The sequence below is a fragment of the Octopus bimaculoides genome, chromosome 7, assembly GCF_046866305.1.
Source record: "Octopus bimaculoides isolate indiv1 chromosome 7, ASM4686630v1, whole genome shotgun sequence".
Classification (NCBI taxonomy): Eukaryota; Metazoa; Mollusca; class Cephalopoda; order Octopoda; family Octopodidae; genus Octopus; species Octopus bimaculoides.
In genome coordinates this window covers 21821780-21843019 of record NC_142934.1, presented here as the reverse complement: position 1 = coordinate 21843019, position 21240 = coordinate 21821780, and the positions used below count along the sequence as shown (strand labels likewise).

The following is a 21240-nucleotide window of genomic DNA, read 5'->3' as shown; positions in this document are numbered from 1 at the left end:
TGGTTTACTATCAAATGCCTAGTGGCAGTCCAGCCACATTATGGTTAAATTCATGTGAGTTTTTCCTGTATCATTTTGTTAATTAGTATCTGCTGCTGCTGCATGTATGTACGTATGTATGTATGTATATATGCATGTGTGTATGTAAGTATGTATATCTCTCTCTGTATGTATATATCTATATATATATGTATGAGTATATACATACACACACATATATATGTATACATACATACATACATACATATATATATATATATACACATATTGTTATATTTTGGGATGGTCATTTTCTTATGTCAAATAAATATACACACTATATATTGTTTCTTCAATTCAGCTGTATTATTGTTCTTATTTTACTGTCCTTTGTCTTAAATCTTTCATCACACATCCTGTGACCTGCCAGGGATGTAGCCAGCCCACTTACGCATAACGTTCCTTCTTTGGACACTAAACTCCGCTTGCGAAGACCTGTTGAGGCAAGTGAAATCAAAATCGAAATCGAACTAAATTTGTAGACTGGCACCCATGTCAACGTCTCTTCATTGAACACTAAACTCGGCTTGTGAAGACCTGTTGGGGCAAGTGAAAGCGAAATCGTGATGGCACCTGTACCGGTAGATCACTAAGAGCACTGTCTGAGCGTGATCGTTGCCAGAGCACCAGATGTCTGGCTTCTGTGCCGGTGGCACGTAAATAGCACCATTTGAGCATGATCGTTACCAACATCGCCTTCCTGGCCCTTGTGCCAGTGGTACGTGAAAAGACATTCGAGCGAGTTCGTTGCCAGTACCACTGGACTGGCTCCTGTGCAGGTGGCACGTAAAATACACCATTTCGAGCGTGGGCGTTGCCAGTACCTCCTGACTGGCCTTCGTGTCGGTGGCACATAAAAGCAGCCACTACACTCTCGGAGTGGTTGGCGTTAGGAAGGGCATCCAGATGTAGAAACTCTACCAAATCAGATTGGAGCCTGGTGTAGCCATCTGGTTCACCAGTCCTCAGTCAAATCGTCCAACCCATACTAGCATGGAAAGCGGACGTTAAACGATGATGATGATATATATATATACACACATATTGTTACATTCTGGGATGGTCATTTTCTTATGTCAAATAAATATACACACTATATATTGTTTCTTCAATTCAGCTGTATTATTGTTCTTATTTTACTGTCCTTTGTCTTAAATCTTTCATCACACATCCTGTGACATCTTCAGTGACTCTCCATATATATACATATATATATATATATATATATATATATATATATATATACATGTGTATGTATTTATGTATGTGTGCGTGCATGTGTGCATGCTTGCATGCATGTGTGTGCATGCGTGAGTTGATATGCTTGCAACATTAGGAAATTACACTCCAGCTTTATCAACAATACAGAAGTGGGCCACTGAATTTCGGAGGAAGTCTGGACATCCTGCAATTGCCACCATATAGTGATGGATGACAGGCAGTTGACTATAAATCAAATAGCCAATGCTATTAGCATATCCCATGAGATTGTTGACAATATTTTGCAGAATGAACTTGGTATAATGAAAGTTTCTGCTCAATCGGTGCTACATCTTCTGACACCTAAGAGAAAAATCTAACATTGTTTGAGGAGATCCAGCTGATTTCTTTGAGCATTCCCTAACTCAAGATGAGATTTGGGTTCATCACTTTGAGCAAAAGAGAAAGAGACAATCTCTACCATGGAAACACTCCTCTTTATCCGTTCCAAAGACGGCCAATGCCATTATCAGCAAGGAAGGTGATGGCCTCAGTTTTTTGGGATGTTAAAGGTATTGTGTTTATTGACTATCTTCAAAAGGATCTCACCAACAATGGTGAATACTCTACCAATTAGTTGAGGCAGTTACGAAAGGCTATCAAAACCAAACAACTGATGAAAGGGGTTGTGTTTCATCAGAACAATGCTCCAGCACACAAGTCCTTCATTTCAATGGCTACTGTGGGTGACTGAGATTTTGAATTGATTGATCATCCTCCCTGTTCTCCTGATTTGGTACCATCTAACTGTCATTTATTCTGCAACATGAAAAAACACTTGGCTGGTCTCAGCAAAGTTTGGGTGATATGTAATGGATATTTTGCAGCTTCTCCAGGTTAGCTTCATTTAGATTCATTTCTGTTCTTCTGATATACACTGTGTTGTGAATAAATAGATATTGTTTAATCAATGATGGAAAGTGAAAAACACAAATAAGCAAATTAAGCTCTCTATCATGGTACTAGCTTAATTTATGACTGCTTTATAAACACTGATATTTACTATTGGTTGGGCAAGTCAGCTAGGTATATATTCTCTGAAGAGCAGTTAACAAACCATAAAAGTTCTGTCTGGAGATTCACCCTCTTCCCTACCTTCCCTCCAACTTATATGTATCATCTCAACCCTTGTTCTTCATTCATTATATTTGTCCCTTCACCCCAGTCTCCTCTCTTACCATCCTTCACTCTCCCCATATATATTCTTACAGCTTCTGCCCACACTCACTGTACTTTCTATTCTGTCACAGCCCACTTCTCGTTACCTTGATGTACCTTGAGTTTCCACTCTGACATCTCATCACTACTATTCTATTTTTCTTTCCACCAATATTACTCTTCTACAATGTGAGTAGCCATGTAGCTCCTCTATATCAAGAAACCTGTCTAGCCCCTTTCATATACTAACCTCTCATCAACTAGCCTATACTAATATTATAGCCCCAGTCATTTGGAAAAGACCTCACTACTGCAAACTGCATGGCGATCTCACTAGTGCTGGTGCTATGAAAAAAAGAAACAAACAGCCAGTGCTCTTTGTAGTGGTTGGCACTAGGAAGAGCATTTGACTGAAGCAAATATTGGAGCACAATGCAGTCTTTTAACTCATCAGACAGTCAAACTGTCCAACCTATGCCAGCATGGAAAATGGATGTTAAGACATGATGGTCTGTAACACGGAAAGGATACCTTTACATTCTTATTTAACCCACAGTTGCAGCTTTATAATATTTAAATATAGATGTATGTACATAGCATAAATTTATATGAAATGCTAGTAGGGACACTGTATTTCATTATACAAACATAACATACTACCTAGTATATTAAAAGCTTATAAGTCAATACAGCATCCTACCTGTGCCAGCAGTGTGATTCTATCAGTTTTTTAAGTTATCTCTAATAGGGACCGTATCAGATATTAAGTTGATAAGAACAGATACTACACTTTGATGTTAACCAAAAGGCTGTAGAGCAATAACTTTATGAGTCTATTACAGAAAGTCTATACATATTCAAATGAAGCCAGTCCACTAGCCTTTGTAGTTTTAATAGATTTTAATTTTCCTGGTCTCAGCTGGCCTGAGGGTTATATCCAACTTGGAACTATACAACTGAACAGGAGAGATATATAAATGATTTTTTTTTTGTTTTTTGATACTAATAAATGACTTCCTTGGGCAATAAATCATTGCCCGTCAATTTTGTAATGTCGAGGATGCTTTAGTTCAGTATTATATCTTTCTAGAGATTTTCTTATTAATTAATTTTTTCTAAGCCTGGGAAAGGTAAGTAGGGGCTGCAACATTGAATTTTGCACCCCTGAAAATTTTAGGAGGTGCAAGTGCATCACTTGTTCCCGAGCCCTTGTGTGTGACACAATGTCTTTGTTTTGGCCATTATTTCTAGGAATCTAGTGACCATATAATAGTTGTTTTGTAATTTTGCTTGTTAATCTATGCTCCAAATCTCCATCTCAAATGCATCTGAGCACGAGGCCTAAAATTTGGTGGGTTAGAGAGTAGTAAACTGGCACTTTACATCATCGACCCCGAATTGGTACTTGAATGCAGAATAAGAAATGCTGCTAAGCATTTTATTTCTCTGCTTGCTCCAGTCAGGTTATTTGACATGACAGTCATCAACAAATACAGACATGTGAGTCAGTATATTTTTTTAAAAACTCTTAGAGAAGAGAAGTAATCTATGGTCTGCTTTTGGATTATATTTATCTCCCGAGTGGGAGGTGGGCTGAATCCTGGAAATACTGCTATACCAGGCCAACCCGTGGCAAAGGCGGAGCAAGCCCCTAACTCTTCGCCTAGTTCTAAAAATCAGTTTAATATCGATGGTCCCAAATAGGGACCGTATCAGATATTAAGCTGATAAGAACAGATACTACACTTTGATCTTAGCCAAAAGGCCGAGAAGCGATGCTTGAAACACGTGGTCCTACACATCTATATACATATTTCACTTTTGTACAGTAACTGATTTAGCAATAATATAATTTGTACATATTTAATTAGTTCTTCTATATTTTGTCATATCTTTCATTTTATTTCACACTAGCTGTTTTATCTAATCCTGTCAATCATAGAAGGTTAAGATTTCTTTTTAATGATATTATCCTAAGTGTAATTTCTAACTGTGTTGATTTGATAATGGTGAACATGAATCGAAAATAGAAATAACAACGGTCAAGTTCGTAATGTTCACGTGACTATATCTCACCAGTAAAACATTTATTACTCTTTATAAAAATTTTACTCAATTAATTATTTTTTTTAGTTATCATAATCCCATAAATTTTCTTGCTTTTCTGAAATATTTTATAATTAAAAAATAAACTTCGCCCTTGTGATATGAAAACTGAAGCGTCCTCTGTTTTTAGAAAATCCCTTACGGAGTTGTCACTCCTAATTGTGAGTCAAGGCTATGTGGTTATTCAAACCACTAAAAATAGCAGTCAAATTTGCATTGTGTTAAAGAAAAGAAAAAAAGTATATATTAAATAATGTGATCCTAAAACATTTCTGCTCGTAGATCTGCTTTCTCAGGACTGGCATTAAATATAAGAAACGTCGAAGACGTATATTTTAAATAAACAGCTAGTAATTTCGCTTAGGCTTATATCATTTAGAAAGTAAAAGAACTAATAGCATGGCGTTAAAGGCATAACAACAGTTCAGTGCTTCACCTCGACTTAGTTTCTTCATGTGTTTCTCAGTATGTATGTTTTAATGAAATCTTGTAACGACACGTTTTCAAAGGTGCAAATGACGGTTCATTGCTTTGACACGAGGCAGCCCGTGTTCGATTCGTAGCATGAAAACTTATTTATAGGTTCAGTATGATCAAACTGTTAAGAAGGTTGTTTCGTTAACCAGAGAACTGAGTTTCAATTTCGCTACATTGTTGCTTGGACAAGAATCATTGTTGGTATATCTACTGACTGGTAGGTACCTCATTCTCCGGATTTGTTTCCTTATAACTTTCTAGAAAATGCTTATATTTTCGGGGCAAGACTTCCGTCTGTTCTCCCCACCTCCAAACTACACGATTCCTTAATTTTTTTGTTTTCGACACAAAACCCTCACTTTCGGCTACAGGGAATACGAATCTGCAAAGAAATTGGCAAAAATCGGCATTTTTAAGTTACCCACTATATTCTCGGTGTGGTTGGCATAAGGAATGGCATGGAGCTGTAGAAACCTTGCCAAATCAGATTGGGGCTTGTGCAGCCTCCTGGTTTGCCAGCCCCTACTTAGACTGTCCAACCCATGCTAGTATCGAAGGCGGATGTTAAATGATGATAGTGACGAGGAGGATATACCCAATGACTGGTGTAGCAGCACCATAGTCAACTGCTACAAAGGTAAAGGTGACGCTTTAGATACAAATAATTACAGAGGCATCAAGCTGTTAGATCAGGTTATGAAAGTTACAGAGAGGGTCATAGCCCAACTAATTAGGGAGCGAATCAATTTAGACGATGCAGTTTGGGTTCGTGCCAGGTAAAAGCACCACTGATGCCATATTTCTAGTAAGACAGGTGCAGGAGAAATACCTAGCCAAGGATAAACCTCTGTACTTGGCTTTCGTTGACATGGAGAAAGCCTTTGACAGGGTCCCCCGAACCCTTATCTGGTGGTCAATGAGGAAACTTGGGATAGAAGAATGGTTAGTGAGAGCTGTGCGAGCCATGTACAGAGATGCTGCCAGTAAGGTGAGGGTTGGAAATGAGTACAGTAATGAATTTCGGGTAGAGGTAGGGGTCCACCAAGGTTCCGTCCTCAACCCCCTCCTATTTATCATAGTCCTCCAGGCGATCACAGAGGAATTCAAGACAGGTTGCCCCTGGGAGCTCCTCTATGCTGATGACCTTGCACTAATTGCGGAGTCACTATCAGAACTAGAGGAGAAGTTTCAGGTGTGGAGGCAAGGACTAGAATCGAAGGGCCTTAGAGTCAACCTAGCAAAAACCAAAATCCTAATAAGTAGGAAGGTAGATAAAACACAAACCCCTTCAGGTAGATGGCCCTGTTCAGTATGTAGAAAAGGAGTAGGTAGTAACTCTATAAGATGTACCCGGTGCAAGCTATGGACACATAAGAATTGCAGCAATATCAAAGGCAGATTAACTACGAAGTTAGTTTTTGTATGTGGCAGATGTTCAGGTGCAATAAACACTGTAAACAAACAGGAAACAACTTCTATCTCATTCCAGGGAGAAAAACTAGAGGTAGTCGATAGCTTCCGCTATCTGGGTGACCAAGTTAGTAGTGGGGGTGGGTGCGCTGAAAGTGTAGCTGCTAGAATAAGAATAGCCTGGGCAAAGTTTGTCGCCAGCTCTTACCTCTGCTGGCGACAAAGGGACTCTCACTCAGAGTAAAAGGCAGACTGTATGACGCATATGTACGAACGGCCATGCTACATGGCAGTGAAACATGGGCTGTGACTGCTGAGGACATGCGTAAGCTCGCAAGGAATGAAGCCAGTATGCTCCGCTGGATGTGTAATGTCAGTGTGCATACCCGTCAGAGTGTAAGTATCTTGAGAGAAAAGCTGAACATAAGAAGCATCAGTTGTGGTGTGCAAGAGAGACGATTGCGCTGGTATGGACATGTGATGAGAATGGATGAGGATAGCTGCGTGAAAAAGTGCCACACCCTAACAGTTGAGGGAACCCGTGGAAGAGGTAGGCCCAGGAAGACCTGGGCTGAGGTGGTGAGGCAAGACCTTCGAACATTGGGCCTCACCGAGGCGATGACTACTGACTGAGACCTTTGGAAATGTGCTGTGCGTGAGAATACCCGGCAAGCCAAGTGAGATCGTTGCCAGTGCCCCTGGACTGGCTCTTGTGCGGGTGGCACATAAAAGACACCATTTTGAGCGTGGCCGTTGCCAGTACCGCCTGACTGGCCCTCGTGCGGGTGACATGTAAAAGCACCCACTACACTCTCTGAGTGGTTGGCGTTAGGAAGGGCATCCAGCTGTAGAAACTCTGCCAAATTAGATTGGAGCTTGGTGTAGCCATCTGGTTCACCAGTCCTCAGTCAAATCGTCCAACCCATGCTAGCATGGAAAGCGGACGTTAAACGATGATGATGATGATGATGATATATATATATATATATAGCATTAGACTACAGCATTACAGCAACCTCTGTCTTCATTGCCACCATCATCCTCTTAATATTGTCAACATCATTTCTCTACGTACACAACTCAGCCAGCAACTCTTGGTTTCAACACTTCTCTGTTCAGGAATTACTTCTTGGTATATTTCAAAAAACCTTATACTGAAAAAGTTAGCATTATATCGTCCAGCATAAATAAAAGTCAACTTCATATTTAAGCCATTATTTTTCTGTAAAAACCTTTCTGATATTAAATGAATCAGCTCCCAGTACAAATGTTTATGTTTTGTACATGTTTTTGCAACAAAATACATTCCAAAAAATAATCTACTCATGTAATTTACGCACCCACTAAAGTTTATTTTCCTTTTTGCAAAAAAAAAAAAAAAGTGCATAAATTACTTGGCTTTTTATGGTATTAAAGATAATTCTTTCTCTCCAAAGACAGAATAGTTGGCTTACATGGAAATCTTTGCTCAATGACATGTGACTCATATGTTCAGCTATTCTAGAAACAACAGTAAGAAATTTTACGTATCATTTCTTAATAACTTATTTACTATAACTACTCTACAATTATGTTTGAATTATAAATTACATGCTCTAAAGTAATACCACATATTTTACTTGTTCACCTCACTTTCGAATATATATCTACCAGTTCAATGATGAACCACTTATGGCCATCTTTGACAGGCAGCTTCAACAACATCTTCGTTTCAGCTGCTGTTCAAGCTGGAATTTTAGTGGTAAACCAACCTGAGCATTGAAATGTACTTGTCTCCCACTCCAACACAATGTGCAATACATTAATAATACATGTGATTGACCTCAATTTGATCATAGCCATTATCTACTGTCTTCCTGATGCAGCTAACCATGTGAGATCAATTCAAAAATGCTTTGTTGCTCATAAGCCAAACCTCAAATGAAGCCAGTCCACTAGCCTATGTAGTTTTAATAGATTTTACTTTTCCTGGTCTAAGCTGGCCTGAGGGTTATATCCAACTTGGAATTGTACATATCCAACTTGGAACTATACAACTGAACAGGATATTAAGTTGATAAGAACAGATACTACACTTTGATGTTAACCAAAAGGCTGTAGAGCAATAACTTTATGAGTCTATTACAGAAAGTCTATACATATTCAAATGAAGCCAGTCCACTAGCCTTTGTAGTTTTAATAGATTTTAATTTTCCTGGTCTCAGCTGGCCTGAGGGTTATATCCAACTTGGAACTATACAACTGAACAGGAGAGATATATAAATGATTTTTTGTTTTGTTTTTTGATACTAATAAATGACTTCCTTGGGCAACAAATCATTGCCCGTCAATTTTGTAATGTCGAGGATGCTTTAGTTCAGTATTATATCTTTCTAGAGATTTTCTTATTAATTAATCTTTTCTAAGCCTGGGAAAGGTAAGTAGGGGCTGCAATATTGAATTTTGCACCCCAGAAAATTTTAGGAGGTGCAAGTGCATCACTTGTTCCCAAGCCCCCTGAGTGTGACACGTCTTTGTTTTGGCCATTATTTCTAGGAATCGAGTGACCATATAACAGTTGTTTTGTAATCTTCCATGCTAATCTATGCCCCAAATCTCCATCTGAAATGCTTCCGAGCAGTATAAGCACGAGGCCTAAAATTTGGTGGGTTAGAGAGAGTAGACCGCAGTAGTAAACTGGCACTTTATGTTATGGACCCCGAATTGGTACTTGAACGCAGAATAGGAAATGCTGCTAAGCATTTTATTTCTCTGCTTGCTCCAGTCAGTCAGGTTATTTGACATGACAGTCATCAACAAATACAGACATGTGAGTCAGTATATTTTTTTAAAAACTCTTAGAGAAGAGAAGTAATCTATGGTCTGCTTTTGGATTATATTTATCTCCCGAGTGGGAGGTGGGCTGAATCCTGGAAATACTGCTATACCAGGCCAACCCGTGGCAAAGGCGGAGCAAGCCCCTAACTCTTCGCCTAGTTCTAAAAATCAGTTTAATATCGATGGTCCCAAATAGGGACCGTATCAGATATTAAGCTGATAAGAACAGATACTACACTTTGATCTTAGCCAAAAGGCCGAGAAGCGATGCTTGAAACACGTGGTCCTACACATCTATATACATATTTCACTTTTGTACAGTGACTGATTTAGCAATAATATAATTTGTACATATTTAATTAGTTCTTCTATATTTTGTCATATCTTTCATTTTATTTCACACTAGCTGTTTTATCTAATCCTGTCAATCATAGAAGGTTAAGATTTCTTTTTAATGATATTATCCTAAGTGTAATTTCTAACTGTGTTGATTTGATAATGGTGAACATGAATCGAAAATAGAAATAACAACGGTCAAGTTCGTAATGTTCACGTGACTATATCTCACTAGTAAAACATTTATTACTCTTTATAAAAAATTTACTCAATTAATTATTTGTTTTAGTTATCATAATCCCATAAGTCGTATTGGAAACATTTTCTTGCTTTTCTGAAATATTTTATAATTAAAAAATAAACTTCGCCTTTGTGATATGAAAACTGAAGCGTCCTCTGTTTTTAGAAAATCTCTTATGGAGTTGTCACTCCTAATTGTGAGTCAAGGCTATGTGGTTATTCAAACCACTAAAAATAGCAGTCAAATTTGCATTGTGTTAAAGAAAAGAAAAAAAGTATATATTAAATAATGTGATCCTAAAACATTTTTGCTCGTAGATCTGCTTTCTCAGGACTGGCATTAAATATAAGAAACGTTGAAGACGTATATTTTGAGTACCGAAAGAGTTTTCTCTGTGTTTATTGGTTTAATAATTTCGCTTAGGCTTATATCATTTAGAAAGTAAAAGAAATAATAGCATGGCGTTAAAGGCATAACAACAGTTCAGTGCTCCACCTCGACTTAGTTTGTTCATGTGTTTCTCAGTATATATTTTTTAATGAAATCTTTTAACGACACGTTTTCAAAGGTGCAAATGACGGTTTATTGCTTTCACACGAGGCGGCCCGTGTTCGATTCGTAGCATGAAAACTTGTTTATAGATTCAGTATGATCAAATTGTTAAGAAGGTTGTTTCGTTAACTTCATGTTTTACTGTTTTCAGAATTTTTTTTCCAAAATATGCGGAAAAATACGGAGATTATGATTCTGAAAAAAAAAATTAAAAATTTTTTAAAGAATTTTTTTTTTGTAAATATACTGAAAAATACAAACATTATGATTCGGACAAAAATTTCAATAACATTTCTGTAGTTGCGGTTAGGATTAGGGTTAGGGTTTGAGGGTTTGAGGGTTAGGGTTTAAGGTTTAGAGTGAGGGATTTAGGGTTAGGGTTTTATGGTTGGCAGTTCTGAAAACTTTTGGGTGTGAATTTTACACGAGTCGACGCAATTTTTAACAATTTTTATCTTGAAAATCACCTGCATGAATTACACTGGTGCACGAATTCCATGGGTTTTCATGGTAGTAGATATTCTACATGGTGTACTTAGTTGTAAGCTATTGATACTTAAAAGGTGCAGGAGTATCACAGGAAGTTAACAGGAAAGTAGTCCTTGTGATGTGTGGCAGATGTGCAGGTACAATAAACCTAAGAATGTACAGAAAATATACACACATGTCTGGGGATGAAGATCCTGAGAAGTTGTAGATAGCTTCCACTACCTAGGCAGCCAAGTTAGCAGTTGCAGAGGATGCTCTGAAAGCATAGTTGCTAGAATAAGAACTGGTTGGGAAAAGTTCAGAGACTTATTACTTTTGTTGGTAACAAAGGCTTCTCCCTCAGAGTGAAAGGCAGATTGTATGATATCTATATATGAACAGCTATATTACATGGCAGTAAAACATGGGCTGTGACTACAGAGGACATGTAAAGCTTGATAGCAATGAAGCCAGCATGCTCCACTGGATAGGTAATGTCAGTGTGCATGTACAACATAGTGTAAGCGATTTAAAAGAAAAATTGGCATTTCTTTATGTAGCTTTCCTCATTTACAGGCATCACATGATCATACTAGTGCAGTCTTCTCTCTTGCACACTACATCTAATGCCTCTTATCCCCAATTTTTCTCTTCTACTTGTGGAGGGAACCTGTAGAAGAGGTAGATCTAGGAATACATGGGATGAAGTGATGAGAAATGATCTTTAGATGATGAGCCTCACAGAGGTGATGACAAGGGACCAAAATCTCTGGTAATTTGCTGTGCTTGAGAAGACATGTCGAGCTAAGTAAAATCATGGCCATCCATACATAGAAAGTTGTCCTTTACAACCATGTCTGTCCCCACTCACACATAATCTGCCCTGTCAAAGCACTCCTACAACCCATCTTCCCACTATCCATAATCACCACCCCCTGCAGACCTCACCACTATCCCTCACATGCCTATCTTTATATTCATCATGTTCTAACATATCTACCATACTCTGCTCCATTTTCTCTCACTATCACTTGCTACAGCCATGTCTTCTCCATCTCTAATTATCTTCCTTCACACTCTTATGGAACATACCCCTCTATCCCCTCCGTAATATTTATACTCCCCTCACTGTTCCCTGTAGATAGACCCCCAATACATCTCCAACACCATCTGTTTCCCTCTGTTCTGCTGCAGTAGCCAAGTATCTCCTCTATTGTAAGACAACTATCTCTGTCTTCTATTATACTCTAACCTCTGTCTTGTCTCACAGCCACTTCCTTTGGTTCCACTCCCTCTCTCACTTGAGAGCTCTTTGGCATCCAGTACTCTGTAAATGAGTTGGTGTTAGGAAAAGCATCAAGCTATAGAAACTATAGAAAACAGACAAATGGGGCCTGGTGATGCTCTCTGGCTTACCAGCTCCTGCCAAACTGCACAACCAACACTAGCATGGAGAAGGACATTAAATACACACACACACACATATATATATATATATATATATTTATGTGGAGAATGGAGCAACAAATACAAGAAGAAGCAATTCTGTTGGGCTAGTTAGCCGTTGTTTTATTGTGTGGAGGTTATGTAATGAGTCATTGTGGAGGTTGAGGTTATGTAGTGAGTCATTGTGAATGTTATGTAATAGTCATTTACGTACGTTTCAATCTAGCCAATGGTTTGGCAGATCTCATCAGAATGTTGAGGAGTATGTTAAGAGTTCGTGGTGCGAGGGATGTATGAGAAGTGATTGGTGGGTATATATATATATATATATATATATATATATACACAATGGGCTTTGTTCAGTCTCCATCTTTTAAGTGAATCCAAGGTTTTGGTTGGTTTGAGGTTATAGTGCCTAAAGTGCTGTAATTTGACTGAACCCGATACCATTTAATTAATGAGTAATTCTTATGCCTGCACCTAAATATGATGGTGATATAAATACAGGTACACCAACAAATTTCTCGCAACTGATGGTCTTGTACCTCCTTCAATGCAGATAAACTACAGTGGGAACCTTGTAATTTTCATGGTCACCAGTCTAGTTCATTGTACAACCACAAGTAGCATTTTACCTACCGTACGTTTACATACATTATTTACATTGCACTTGTTAGTGACAATACCAAATTTTGGGGTCTTCTTTAGTTTAAAGTTACTCTTTTACCTGTTTTACAACAGCTAAGAAAACAGAGAACCTGAATGATAGTATCAAAGTTGTTGGAATATATTGAAGAATTGGTGTTGGATGGTAATTGGGTAGCATAGTGATTGGTGTCAGGTGCAGTAGAGGAGACACGTGAGTTGTTGTCAATATTGGGTACATCCTGATTAGGTTGGAGCTTGGTCAATTCTTTCTCAACATCAGTCACATTTTCACAGTTGTAATTCTGCAGAAATTCAGGTTTCTGTTTTGACAGACAACAATCTCTCTTCCAGAATGTCTTTAGATTCTTCTAACTTTAGAAAAGATGGATTATGAAACTTGTCCAATACATCACCAACATTCTATATTCAACGTTCACCAAAGACTGGTCTTATACAAGATTATAGCATTGTGTTTGGAGTGTTCCTTCGATGTTGTTGTCTGTACCAGATATTTAAATATTGAATGGGTATAAAGATGACTGACATTCACCTCTTCATGAACCCCTTCAGTATTTGGTAGATATTTTCAAAGTCATCATAAATTTCATGTGAGACATTGGCCCCTACCTGGACAACTTCCCCAGACACAAATATTAACATTTATACTGCGTTCTACGTTATTACGCAAATCAACCTTCTCTCAATAAATAAATGTATATTCATTCAAAACCAGTTGTTTTCCTACTGAGTGTTGGCAACACCTATCTGTGCACATTGTTAAAATAAATTGGATCTCTGCATATGAAAACAAATGGCAGCTATTATCATGTAGCAGCAACATTTCTGCTGTCCCAAATTATTAGGCAGCTGCCCAATTTAAGTGTCATTATGGGTCAGAAATGTGATCTTACCTTGAATGAGAAGTCTACCATCGTGTCAGAGCTTGGAAAAGTAAAAACAACCATAGAAATATCAAAAATAGTGGGATGAGATCATCGAACAGTGAAAAAATTTGTGCTGTCTCCTATTTCTGTCCGGTCAAGGGCAGATAAGGGTAATTCGAGGGTTGCTTTGAATCATACTTTGTCACATGTGTAAAGGAAAGTTGTGCGGAATCCATGTCTGACAAGTAGGTACGTCTTCCAACGTTGTGGCAGGGAAGACGTATAGAAAACTACCAGGTGTCACCTTTTGAAGTAGGTAGCCAGGAATGTTAAACCTGTTACAAGGCCCCCTCTGAAGGTTGTTCATAAGCAGAAGAGACTGAAATGGGCAGAAGAATACAAGAAGATAAATTTATCAATAGTTCTATTCACTGACAAATGCCTTGAAGGACCAGATGGCTGGAGTAAAGGTTGGGTATCAATCAGAGGGAACCGTCCTCATAGTTTGAGACACCAACAGGGGAGAGGTGGGGTCCTGTTTTGGGCTGGCATTGTTGGTGGTATGATGGTTGGGTTATGGAAAGCCCCAGATGGCATTAAGATGACATCCAAAATGTATGTTACCTTCTTAAATCACAATTTTCAACCGTGCTTTAAAAAGCAAAAACTTTCATTCAAGAGAAAGCTGGTCTACATGCAAGATAATGCACTGTCCCATGCAGCAAAGGATTAAGGAATACCTGCAGCAAATAGGCTTCTGTGGAGGTCGTTTGATGGAGTGGCCACCTTGTTTCCCTGACTTAAACCCGAATCAGAACTTGTGGAGTGTCCTGAAGAGGTGCATTTACGAAGATGGACTGCAGTTTTCAGGTAAAATTGCTGTCTGGGATGCTGCTCAAAGTATGACACAAGAGGATATCATCATCTTGACAAATTCAATGGATCAGCACGTAAGGAAGATTATTGCATGTGGAGGATCATACATTAGGAGCTGTATGACATCACAATCCCATGATTATTTTCATTCAAATGTATTATGTTTACCAATAAGTCTTTTATGAATAATTTTTTGTTAAACTTTTACTATCGAATTAAATGTTTGTTCTGACACAATCATTTTTATTATACTTGCCTAATAATTTGTGACGGCGAAAATGTTGCCCAATCACAAAAATGGCTGCCATTTGTTGGCGTCTGCAGATACAATTTATTTTAACAGAATGTGTGCAGTTAGGTGTTGCCAACAGCCAGTGGTTTTGAACGAATATACATTTATTTATTGAGACAAGGTTCATTTGCCTAATAATGTGGGACCCAGTGTATTTTATTCATTAAAAGATTACAAAAAAAAAAAAACAATCCTCAAGTTTACAATGCAATTTTTATTTTATTTTAGTATGTTTTCTTTAATAAAAATGCTGATTTTGAAAATATATATCATCTATTAAGGACTCCAACCAATTTTTTCTTTTTTTTAACAAACATTTGTTAAACTTTTTATGCATTTTATGAGACAAACTCAGAGTTAAAATTTTGCTGTGATGTTGTTTCATGGTAGTTTTTTTTTTTTTTTTTTCCAAAACATTTTCATTTCTTGTTAAAAAAAACAAAAAAAACAAACTAAAACAAAGAAAAAATAAGAATCCATATAAACAAAAATAACAATTGTCAAAAGTTAATATTCATTTCAAATTTTTGGCACAGGGCCAGCAATTTCAGGGATAGGGTAAGTCAATTACATTGGGTGTAGTCATCAATGGGTACTTATCTTATTGACCCTAAAAAAATGAAAGGCAATGTTGACCATGGCAAAATTTCAACTCAGACCATTAAAAAAAGATAAATTGCTGCTAAGCATGCTAGCAATTCTGCCAGCATGATACCTTGTAAAATTTCAATATAAAAAATATCGTTTTATACTAACAGTCATAGAGCTGAACAAGTATGACATTGAGATGAACACCAGCATTAAATGTATAATTACATAATAACTTTAAATGAAATGAATTTAAAAGCATGGCAATGCATGGGCTCTTTTATGGGTGCCACATCAGCTCTTTTATGTGGCACAGTCACAAGTGCTTTATATTACCACATACAGACATACTAATACATATATATAAATATACATATATATATATATATATACAAATAAAAGGGTAAAGGATTATTATTTTATTAATAAATTAATAATTTTTACCAAGTATTTCGGTATGTAAAAACCATTATCGGTAAAGAACTTATTTCAAAGTTCTTTTAAATTTATAAACATAATTAAGGGATCAGCAACAGTTGCTTCACCACATAAAGTGCACTTTAACTGCTATTTCTGAATTTCAGTATGTGGTGAAGCAACTGTTGCTGATCCCTTAATTATGTTTATACATATATACTAATATCTATATATATAAAGATGAGAATGTGTGTCTGTCTGTGTGAATCCCTAAAACTCGAGAACTATACAACCGATTTCATTCAGAAGTATTAAACAGAGACACCCAACCCAATCCAGTGGAAATTGAAAATATTGTAATTTCAGAGGTGGAGACCATTGACACCAGCCCTGCAAGTAAAACAGAAATCAAGAATGTAATCAGAAAATTAAAAATGGAAAGGTAGGAGGAGTTGACATGATAACACCAGAGTTATTGAAGGCAGATATTGAAACATCCACAGACAAACTGCACAGTATCATTTATGATATTAGGGATCAAGAGAAAATACTTCATGACTGGAAGAAAGGACTGATTATCAAGTTACAAAAAAAAAAAGAGATCTATCTGAATGTGGAAACTGGAGGGGAATAACACTTCTAGTAAAGTGCTAGGAAGAATCATAATTACGGGATCCAAACTGGTATTGATAAGCTCAGATCTGAACAAGCAGGCTTCTGTAAAGGAAAAAAAAAAACACAGAATAAATCTTCTTCTTGAGAAACATTATCGAACAATGCTTAGAATGGCAATCTTCATTGTATATATTCTTCAATTTCGAAAAGCTTTCAATTCAGTTCATAGGGACAGTTTATGGGAGATCATGAGGCAGTATAGCATACCAAATAAAACTATCAACATTAATGTATAAAGATGGTGAATGTGCAATACTGGACGATGGTGAAATTACAGAATGGTTCCAAGTAAAGACAAGGCTGCATTATGTCTGGACTCTTGTTTCTACTTGTCAGAGACTGGGTGATGAGGAAGATCACCATGAATAATAACAACACTGGGATAAGATGGCAAATGATGTCATGCCTTGAAGGCCTGGACTATGCTGACGACATTGCTTTACTGACTTCCAGCCAATCACAGGTGCAAAAGAAAACCAACAAAATGTCAAGTCTTGCAAAGAGAGTGGGATCAAAGATCAATGAGAAGAAGACTGAGACCTTACAATTGAACAAGACTGACCCTATTCGAATAGATGAAAAGGACACTGAAGAGGTGGATGAGTTCACCTATCTAGGTGTAAAGAAGGTGGTGGAGGGAAAGATATAAGTAGAATCAATAGAACCAGAAGTGTTTTTATCAAATTGGACAAAGTATGGTGATCAAAACAGTTGGGAAGAGATACAAAAATCAAACTCTACAAATTACTGGTAAGACCTGTACTTCTTTATGACTGTGAAACTTGGAAAATGAAGAGTAGTGATCAGAGAAAACTGGATTCTTTTCAGTACAAAGACTTGAAGAAACTAATGCAGATAGGGTAGCCAAACAACATGTCAATCGATGAACTCAACAAAATAACACAAGTCTCCAGGATAAGCCAAGAAGTAAAAAAAAGAAAAGATGGAATTTGATTGGACATGTATTGAGAAAGGAACCCGATTATAATTGCACGATTGCTTTGACTTGGCAACCTGAGGGGAAGAGAAAAGTTGGTAGACCAAAAACTACATGGAGAAGGATAGCGGAAAAGGGAAAGGAATAAAGCTGGATGGTCATCATGGAATGCAGCAAGAAAACTTTCAAAACAAGGGGATAAAAGGAAAACGAGCGTGGAGGCCTTATGTGCCAGCTGGCATGAAGAGGATAGACAGATATACACACACAGACATTTATAATATATATATATATTTGTTTATTCAATTTACTTGCATTATAAATTTTTTGGTGGTATGTATATATATATATAGGCGTGGCTGTGTGGTAAGAAGCTTGCTTCCGAACTATATGGTTCTGGGCTTAGCTCCACTCTATGGCACTTTGTGGCTTTAGGCCAACCAAAGCCTTATGAGTGGATCTGGTAGATGGAAACTGAAAGGTGTTGTGTGTGTGTGTGTGTGTGTGTGTGTATATATATATATATATATACACATACACACATATATATATATATACATATATGTATATATATAAAGATTCAGGTGAATAAGGCACTTGGTAAAGGTTGAGTCAGAAATAAAATGTATAGGCAGCAACTATAGATGAATACAAATACTGGTACTGAGATACAGGAAGAAAGGTATTAAGGTTATGAATACTGTTAATTGAACCTAACTGAGTATATCATCAGCCCTTGGACTAATTCAGAAACGCACATTATATTAAATATACAGTCCATAATATACTTCGGAACATGCTACAAGCACGTTCTGAGAGGGCTGAAACATAAATAAAAAAAAAATAACAAATAGCTGTTTCCAATGAATTTATATTTATTAATATACTCATTAATCAATTAATAAATTTGTTGGAAACAGCTGTAATGAATTGATACCTATCCCATATCATGAAAACTGTTCGATAACAATTATTCGAAAATTTGAAAAACAGTTATTCGAAATAAATATCATTTGTGTACTTGATTTTTAATTTTATCATTTTTGTTTAAATAAAATAAAAAATTTAGAATAATTAACATTTTATATAATTCTCCTTTTGAATAATTTTCATTCACACAATTTTCCATACGAATAAATATTTTTTGAATAATTGTTTTCGAACAATGTTCACATAATTCACCATTGTTTGCTGTATATATATATTATATATTATATATATATATATATTTATGTATGTATGTGTGTGTGTGTGTGTGTGTGTCTTTGTTCATCCCCCACCACCACTTGACAACTACTGCTAGTTTGTTCATGTCCCTATCACTTAGTAGTTCAGCAAAAAGAGACTGACAGAATAAGTGCTGGGGGGGGGGGTCAATTCATTTTACTAGATGATGAAACATGTAAAAGATAAAAGATATATATCATCCATATATGTGAGGGTGGTGGAGGTGAGTAGCAGAGCAGTTAGGGTGTTATTCATAAGATTGTGGATTCAATTCCTGGACCATGCAGTGCATTTTGTGCTTGACCAAACCACTTCATTTCACACTCCCCCAAGTCCACTCAGCTGAGAGAAAAAGGGCGGGGGCGGAAGTCGGTACTACTAAAGCATAGTGGTCCCCAACGCGCACCCGCGCTAGCTAGTCGTGAGTAGTCGATCCTACAAGTGCGCGTGCGCACGTATGCAAATTAGTAAATAATTTTTTTAAAACAAAATATTTTTTTTTTAATTAAATTCTTTTTTTCTAAACAACGTAAATAAATAAATAAAAAAAAACGTATTCATTTACATACGCGCACTTGTAGGATCGACTACTCACGACTAGCTAGCGCGGACCGCTCTGCTTTAGTAGTACCCGGAAGTCTTTCCGAGCAATGCTTTGAAGGGTTCAGTTGTAAAAAAAAAAAAAATCAACCTAAGTAACCATTTTTTAAAAAGTTTGCCACTTATTCTATCGCTTTCTTATGCTGCTGGAACACTATGTTATGGAGACGTAAACAAACCAACACTGGTAGTGAAGAGGTGGCAGCGGACTCAGAAAATGAATTTTCAATTTGCAGAAATATGTACCTAAAAAAACCCCAAAGAACACCAATAAAACAAGTTTGATGTTGCAATAAATAAAGATTAATGGCAAACTGATTAAAAAAAAAAAAAGAAACCTTCTTCGTTAATTACAAAGCAATTAGAGCTGTCGCCTAGCAATTGAGCGCGTAACAAGTTTATAGTGTCCAGCCCTCAACTTAGTTCATCCAAAACTTTCTGAAAATGCCTATTATTTATTTAAATTTTGCAGCGATAAGTTTTGAAGGATGTAGATTACAATTATGCCAATAAAATTTAGATACAGTTAACTTGTAGGAAGTAATTTTCCTTTCCCCACTGCTCTGATTTTCTGTGGCTTTAGCAATTTTGGTCAAACTAAAGGGTTTGACCCGGTGGGAAAAAAAAAAAAAAAATTCTAATAGGCGTAAAACAACTTGCTGGGAACGAATATGAAGGAAAAAATGCGCGCTCGCGAACGGGGAGGGGGAGAGGGCTCGGAACATTCACATCGTCACACATATTCGTTCCCAGCAAGATGTTTTACACCTATTAGAATTTTTTTTTCCCACCGGGTCAAACAATAGAATCCGAATATACAAAAATTTCCGGTGAAAGTCTCTTGGAATGGGGGTGGGGGACAATTTTCGGAAATTCCAACAGAGTCCACTTAAATTCTTAACTTCCAGGAAAATTAATATTTTTTCGTGAAATTTTCTACAAATATACCTTGATGTATGTACATTTCGAGCATGTAGGAATTTTGAAGGAAACAACTGCAGGTTATTTTTGAGAAGCGTTCCCCCACTCGGTGGTGTTTCGGAGCAAGTCGTCCATATTTGTTTCATTTTTCTCTATTATGTGCGTATGTGCATCCGTAGATTTCTAGACAGTGAGGAGAAGCCGTCATAAGAAAACTTTCGTTAAAAATAACATGCACACGATTTTTTTTTCTCAATAGAAGTAAATTCCAAAGTAAACGTTTCTAGTAGAGAAGTAGAAGAGAACAGGAGCAAAAATAGGAATATACACGCACGGTTAAATAGAGAAACTATCACAGTGTCGCTTCCTGAAGAATTTTTAAATGTTAGCTTTCCGAAACTTTTTTTTCAATCTTGCAAAAACACGAAGATTAAGAATAAACAGAAAAAGTACACAAATATATTTTACACACCTGTTGTATACGTCGGTTTTGTTTTTTTCACTTTAAAGGTGGATTAATCTCTTCACTGTCTAGAAATCTACGGATGCACATACGCACATAATAGAGAAAAATGAAACAAATATGGACGACTTGCTCCGAAACACCACCGAGTGGGGAACGCTTCTCAAAAATAACCTGCAGTTGTTTCCTTCAAAATTCCTACATGCTCGAAATGTACATACATCAAGGTATATTTGTAGAAAATTTCACGAAAAAATATTAATTTTCCTGGAAGTTAAGAGGAATTTAAATGGACTCCGTTGGAATTTCCGAAAATTGTCTCCCACCCCCATTCCAAAACACTTTCACCGGAAATTTTTGTCTATTCGGATTCTACATAGTTAATACTATATGCGTAGAAAA

General features: G+C 36.9%; 2 non-coding genes and 1 pseudogene across 2 annotated transcripts; all 3 read right to left on the bottom strand.

Annotated features, from left to right (window-relative positions):
• Positions 1–3168: 3168 nt before the first annotated feature.
• LOC128248407 (U2 spliceosomal RNA) lies at positions 3169–3278 on the bottom strand (annotated as a pseudogene).
• Positions 3279–4040: 762 nt separating this feature from the next.
• On the bottom strand, positions 4041–4234 carry LOC149134600 (U2 spliceosomal RNA). Its single transcript, XR_016242743.1, has one exon. It is a non-coding gene; the product is annotated as a U2 spliceosomal RNA (small nuclear RNA).
• Positions 4235–9342: 5108 nt separating this feature from the next.
• On the bottom strand, positions 9343–9536 carry LOC128248444 (U2 spliceosomal RNA). The gene has a single exon (XR_008264673.1). It is a non-coding gene; the product is annotated as a U2 spliceosomal RNA (small nuclear RNA).
• Between the last annotated feature and the right edge of the window lie 11704 nt (positions 9537–21240).